Below are 7,404 nucleotides of genomic sequence, written 5' to 3'. Positions count from 1 at the left end.
CTTTCAACAACTTACTAATTGCCTTCCTTCAACTGGATATATTGACATTTATAATTATTGAGTGTTAAACTGTCCTGTGGCCAATTTTGTGTGTGACTGTTGCTACCTAAGCCGTTTTTTGTGTAAGATCTCTTCAGACATTATATTAAATGCCTTGTTAAGACTCACTGCCTTCTGCCCTGCAAGACAATCTGATATGCCCTACCCATAGCCATTATTGCTTCATCTAAGGACGAAGGCATATACACAATTTCTGAACACAATACAGATATTTTTTCAGCACTCTGACATGCACTGACATACTAATTGTCTTATTTATATAAAGTGGAGGCAGAGTGGCTTTTCAGTGCTTTATTTTCTATTACAGCACTGCACTCCTGAGATCTGCTACTGACTACTGTACATTGTCTTCCCATAAATACAGTCATTACGGTGGCTGAGGAAGGTTAGCACTTATATACATATGTTTTTAATTCCACAGAAAAATGGTGGTACAAATAAAAGGCTCTACAGATGAAGTAAAGTAAGTACTGCACCTGAAATTCCAGTCATTATCATTTAAGTGCATCATAATAACGCTGTGGCAATGTAGCATTTCCTATGGTCCTTTCAAAAACTGTTGTAAAGTTTACCCAGAAGCATCCTATAAAAGCCATAAACATTCTTCAAAGAAGTCACTGTTGAAAGCTTTCTTGTTGGTGTGGGCTTTTTTTCTTTTTTCTTTCTTTCTTTCTTTCTTCCTATTTTTTTTTTACTAGCTCTCATAAAATAAATAATGAATTGTGCATCAAAAAAACAAGCCACTCAAAAACTGGCAGAAGAATAATATCAAAATCATTGCTGGAGAGTTTGACGTTTGAATTTTTGCATTTACAGGATCTTTAAGATATGCAGTGGAAGCAGGAAATAAACATGTCAGTATTCATCACAAAGTCTGTATTTAATCTCAGAGAAAGCACATTCTACAAATCAAATTCTTTGCAAGTTTATTTCATAAACTTCAACTTTTGCAGATTCTGCTCCCTTATTGTTCTTGGTGCTGACGGGAAGTTGCCGTGCTCTTTGGAAGGTGCCATGTGAACTTAGTGGAAAAGAACAGTGGATCGGATGTAAAAATATGCACTTTCATATTCCTCACTGTGTCCTTGTTGCCACTGAAATCAAATCTCAGTAATGTTCAGAGCTGCCCATCCTATCCTGCTGAACCTGTGACTGCAAGGGTCCCACAGCCAAGGGGCCATCCCCCACTTGCCTCGCACTGCCTGCGCCATGTTTAAAGGGCTCGATGTAGGCAGGGGGTCCCTTCCTGGCCAAGCGGGGAAGGAGTTCCTGGCTCTGCTTCTGGCCCTGCCCCTACGTATTCCCAACACATGCTTCCCCCACAGCACAGCCCATGTGCATGCAGCTTGGCCCTGTTTTATTTCAGAGAGTTTATACCACAATTAACCACAATTTTGATTTTTCGATGGATCAGGGGGCCCCAGAACTATATCTTGCAGGGGACCCCCAAAAATTGTGGGCTGGCCCTGGTATCATTACTGTTGTCCTAAGATTCCTGTATTTACTTATAGTCTTCTTTTTTGTATATTTTGCTGTCCCTCCCATGTGTCCTCTGTACTGTAGCAGGACTACCTGTGGCCAGTGGTAGTATCCAGAAGGCTTGCCCACTGCAAGGAGGAATTGTAAGGTATGTTCTTTCTTTTGGCCAGAATGTGCCACAAAGATATAATGCAAAGGCTGGAGCAATTTGCTGCTCTACTAGCTCAGGAGCTATTCCATTTTCATTTCCAGAGATAGGCCCATTCTTCCAGTAAGACTCCAAACCAACAAAAAGCCAAAATCTATGTATAATTCTATTGACATATGCAGTGTTGCAGACTGTAATAGTAGTACCCGTGTATTTTGTCTCTCTTTGTTAAGCATGTGCTGAAGGGCTTTGGAAAGCTAGTTAATAACATCCAAGATGCTGGCTTGTGGTGCTAGCAGTAAGTAGTGGACAGAAAAGAGAGACAGAAGTCCACCCTTTCTCCATCCTTGCTTGGCCTCTTCCTGCCTACTCAGACTGAGTGGTGCGTTACAGGATGATATTGCTTCCCCTCCTATCAGAGGAACAGTTCAAGTCACGATCTAGCCCCATGTTGATGGCTATACACAGAGTTTTCAGATCATCACAAGACTGCAAACCTCTGTGGGAACAGCATGCAATTTCTTCAATCCCAAGGAATTTTCAAGTCTTCAGTTACTTGCAAAGTAGAGCAGAAATTCCCAAATCATCATTCCTTTCCTTCCAATCTGCTACAATACCTTTGACCCATCCTAAGGTATATAAAGACCTGCTCCTGTATAACCCTCCACCCAATTAGAGTTGAAAGAATAATGATAGGGATTTTCATCCATAGACCTCAAAGCCCTTTACAAAGGAAGTCAACACCATTATCTCTCTGTTACAAATGGGGGCAGTAGTCAGAATCAGAACTAGACCTCTAGTCCCTTGAATCCCTGTCCATGAGACCACATGGCTTCTTGTGTTCATCATCCCAATTCCCAAATGGCTTCTATTAGCCAAAAAACCTAAGAATGGATGGCATCTAAGGTGGAAAGGTATTACATTGAATAGGGTGTCAACAAATGTCTAAAAAGAAATACTTTCAGAATTCTGAATGTAACAGATGATGTAGAATATCGTATGCTTGATAAACAATATCCTTCTAATCCTTTTGCTGTTTAACACAAAGGTAGCATGGCTCCCATCTGTTACAATGTGGCATTCTGCTCATCAAACGAAGGCTGCTCAAAGTTTCACTGGTGCTTATTCTTTCATACACCACTCGTGTGTATAAAATGGTGGGTTTCTGGAGGGACAAAATTTGCGTGTATGAGGGAGAAGATGATGGCTTGAATTCTCATCCAGCACAATTCCCCTACAATTGTCAGTAAGGAGGGCACTTTACTCCTAGTAAATAATATAACATAAAAAGTCTAATCAAGCTGGATGAATTACGCTGACACTTTTCCCAGCAAAAGCACTGATCATGTAACAAAGAGTCAACTAAATGCACGAAAAGCTATGCTGTGTGGAAGAGCTGTATTCTACTGTGTACTTACTTCAAATGAAACAAGATAAAAATAGTTATGATCATGATAGGCATAGATAGATGACTCCTTCTGTGTCAAAGGACATTGCTTTCAAGTTCAGATGCACAGGGGTTTATTATTATTCTGTAAAACAGCCTTTCTTTCCAACCCTCCACATGTTGCTCATCTCAGCTCATGAGCAATGATCACCCTTACACTGCATTAGATCAAGCGACATCAGCATTAATTAAGCGAAAAATATTCATGCTGTTCTCTCAAATAAGTTTTCACTGTCACATGGATTTGAGTCTTTGATGGAACAAAATATTGATCTCTCTCCTCCCTTCTCCTCCCTGAAAACTAAAGGAAAGACATATGGTCAGAGACCCTTTAAAATGATGGAAATGACCCTTTTTTTACAAATTGTCCTATCTGTTGAAATCAGGTAGATGACTAAAGCTACTTGTGGGTAGTATTTTAGCTTTATGTTTTAACTTAGTTAACTTAGGGGAGTGTTAATTTAGGAGATTGTCCAACCATATTGTTTTATTATCCGATAACATTGTTTCATTACACCGTTATTTTATTTTTGTTGTTATTATTTAGCCTATGTAACCAGTAGTGTCAGTGAGGAGTCAGCACTTTCCCATACAGAGCCATGCAAGACACAGAGCTGCCCTGTCATGCTTCTGTATCCACCCATAGTATATGCAAAAAACACATGTATGTATTTTGATGAGAAATAACACTTCAAGCTAAGGGTGACAAGATACGTGTTTATAATTTGCAGAACCTGCTCATATGATTGTTGTTACTTAATAGACACAGGCTGCATCTGCACAAGATGCTGACTGTGCAGTTGTTACTGCACACTCATTTAGGACTTGCATAAATAAGTACTAAATAACTGCGCAATAACCGGCATTATTGCACAATAACATCCTGGCATGGGTGTCTAGTGATGCTTACTGCATAGTACCTCGTAGTACTACTGCATAGTAGTGTCACATCATGGTTCATGCCTGGTGACGCTACTGTGCAATATTAATGAGCTCAAGCACAGTAGTAATGAGCTACTGTGCAGTAAGTGTCTTGTCTAGACGTGGCCACCGTTACTGAAACTTAAAAGCAAGGGGCCACCTAACTCTTCTGAGTGCCATACTACTGCCCCAACAACTGGACAATCTTTTCTCAGGACACAAAACTAAATAATACTAGCTTGGAAAAAGGGGTAATGGAGTTGTCCATAGCCTTTCTTTGCCTAAAAGAGCTGATCATGTGCATCTGGGTTATGATCTGACCAGTGGTGATATGTAGAGAGTGCTGGTGCATCCCCTGACCAGCCATGCTTGCCGCTTAGGTGACGGGCAGGGAGGGCAGGTAGTGAGATCGGCCATGGGGTACCCTCCCCAGTCAGTGGGATCAATTGTGGGGGACCCCCCCGGTCGCTAACTGGTTGCTGGGGGGGGGCACATGCCCCCCCCCGGCTAAGGCAGCACCAGTCGCCCATGGATCTGACCCATTTTTGTTGTACACTGCACTCACCCAGCATGTTGCTCATGCATAGGCAGATCTAGGATTGTATAAGAGGGGTGCAGATGGTGTGGTGCATCATTACATAGCACAACACATATTTTTCTCCAGTTAACAAGAAACTAGAAGCTTCAGTACTCTGCTACGGGTCAAGTGCTGTATTATTCAACTTATGATCAAAGCAAAAACAAATATAAGATTTTTGGAATATGCACTAATTTGCTATTATTATATGTAAAGTTTAAACAAACAAAAAACCAGGCAACGAATACTCAAAATATATTGTTTCATTACTATAATGACGACAGGACTAAAATGTACATCTCTTATTCAGATTTGTAAAATAAAATCTAGCTTTTGTCAGCATCTTAACAATGTATCCAAAATTCGCTGTCAGTCATTTCCACACCTGATTTAATATTATCACTCCTGAGTTAAGGATTTTAGCTAGAGCTTATCAGAGGTTTAGTGATGAAAGAAGCTGCAATAGTTTGAAAACATCACAAGAAGGCCGGACACCCTTGCCAGTACCATAATACAGGGTGCTGTGGAAGGAAAGAGAAAAGAGGTAGACCTAAAAAAAATATCTGGGGATCCAATATCAAAGACTGGACAGGGCTTCAACTGACAGAGTGCAGAAAGCTAGCCAAACACAAGTTGGAGGAGGGTTGTTACAGCATCTAAGGTGCCCCAACAGTTGCAGCGGCCTCAGGACTGCTTGATAAACAGTTTGTAGGCTATGAAACAGAAGAGGCATCACCAGTAATGGCTAATAGATAGCAAACCTGCAGGAGAAAGGATAGCTTGATTAATGGACCATCAAGACAATTAAAAACGAGAGAAGGCTATTAACATCTGTGGAGTGAAGAGATAATAGCAGGAATGATGTAGATTTGAATTCTGTAAAGTCAAGTGACTCCCTCAGTATCGCTTTATTAAAAATGCCTCTCTCCCTCCAGGCAGATGGTTTAAAAGTTTGGCTGGAGCAGGATTCAAAGAAAGGGCATGCAGCTGCACCACTGCTTCCCCACTGCACTCATGACACTGCAGCAAAATGTGGGTCTTTAATTGTACTTATGTGTATATTTGTCATGGCCCAAAGCATGATGGCTGTACTTGGGATGTCTTGGTTAGGTGTGCCCGCTCCCCACCCCCAGGCAACCCTCCCTTCATTTCTAGCATACTACGAGCGTAGAAACATTATTGTGGAGAAATTCCAGGTTTCATACACTACTACGGATGCCATTCCTGAGAGCACAGTGCTGTGAACAGTGATGTCTGAACTGCCAAGTCAGTGAACAGTCATAACGATGTGGGCTCATCAGACAGAAAGAATTTGTATTTGTGACCATTCCAAAGATATGTTTGGTGTATATGAACCCAACTGTTGTGATGTGTATACAAGGCAGCAAGATTTTTCTGAGAGAATCACTATATTAAAAATTATATTTGTGAAAAGAGCAGACTATGTCTTCATTCCATTAAACTGGAACAGCATTAGGCCTTATTTTTCCATTTTGACATATTCTTGAGCAATCTGCCTCACTCAGGAGAAGAAAGCAGTTCACATAAACAGTTCATTATTGGAGAACATATCTGGGGACAGAGCCAGAGGTAGGTCATCATCTGGGGCAAGGGTTCTGTAATGGGATACTGGGATGTAAACCCCCAGCTCCAAACTAGAGGAGCCACAGAAATCCTCTTATACCCATCTGGTCTCCACAATGTGGCCAACCTCAGTTCCATCCCAAATGCAAGTCTCCATCTCACCAGCTGGTAAGCTGACAAATGCATTTCATTAAATTGTATTGTGTAGAAAAAAAAATAATAGAAAAAAATGTTCAAGGGGAAAGATGCTTTGCAGCAGGTTGTAAAATCCATACATTAATTTTATTTCCACTGGTCAAAGCAAAAACAAATCAAAATTATTCAGCATTCACACACTCAGCTGACTCGAACTGTTAGGTCAGTTTAATTCTATTTTGCATTGTAAAACCAGAAGACATTACAATATTTGCATATTGCATCTCATCATCTGTTTTCCCAGTCTTCTGATAAGTTACTTCTACAATTAGTGATGTTCTCCAAATTAACAGTAATGATGCTTCTAAACTACCTGCACATTTCTTCCTTGTAGTCTAAAAAGGTTATCAGATGACTTTTTTAAGTGCCTTTAAAATTGGTAAAAGACTTCCCTAATGAAATTTCATAAACCTCTTGCAGAACAGCATAATTATATTTCTCTCCTGAGCTCTGTAGTACTTCATTAATAGATACAAGGCAGGGGAATGACCTTTCTTGTCCAAATGATGTCAGATTTTTGGATCATAGTCTAATAAATTAAAGTATAAAAAGCTGAGTGACCTCGCTGCATTCTGTTTACTGAGAAATGTCTTAAATGTGAGCATTCAAGGAGGGAGGAAAGGAAAACCAGGCGGACGACAAACACAATGCCACATTCATTCAGGGAAATGCAAAAGGAAATCTTACATATTTAAGCTCCTTCATTTGTGCCTTCAGCGAAGGATATACAAGGTCCAGAGGCAGAAAAATGAATACAGAAGTAAAAAGGCTAGAGGCGATGCATTTTAATATGTGGGATCATCAAGCAGTCTCTTCATTGAATCAGAAATATTTATTCATATTTTCCCTCTGACTTTTTAATTTAAAGAAATCTTTCAAAGCTCTTATAGGATCGCTTCTGGCATTGGGGGAAATTTCTTTTAGGAATATGCCTCTACCAGTCACCTTGAATTTCCTATAATTCAGGTTATAATCTTAGCATCCATGTTAGAC

General features: G+C 40.2%; 1 long non-coding RNA gene across 1 annotated transcript in view; it reads right to left on the bottom strand.

Annotated features, from left to right (window-relative positions):
* Positions 1-1,464: 1,464 nt before the first annotated feature.
* Positions 1,465-7,404, bottom strand: part of LOC109299953 — an 18,743-nt gene continuing 12,803 nt past the window's right edge. Inside the window, exon 3 of the long non-coding RNA XR_002098073.1 lies at positions 1,465-1,526. This is a non-coding gene — a long non-coding RNA (uncharacterized LOC109299953). The remainder of the gene's footprint in view (positions 1,527-7,404) is intronic.

The sequence above is a fragment of the Gavialis gangeticus genome, unplaced genomic scaffold, assembly GCF_001723915.1.
Source record: "Gavialis gangeticus isolate Ggan-Ray unplaced genomic scaffold, GavGan_comp1, whole genome shotgun sequence".
In the NCBI taxonomy this organism is placed as follows: Eukaryota; Metazoa; Chordata; order Crocodylia; family Gavialidae; genus Gavialis; species Gavialis gangeticus.
Note: the sequence above shows the minus strand (reverse complement) of the source record. Positions and strands in the feature narration are given on the sequence as shown.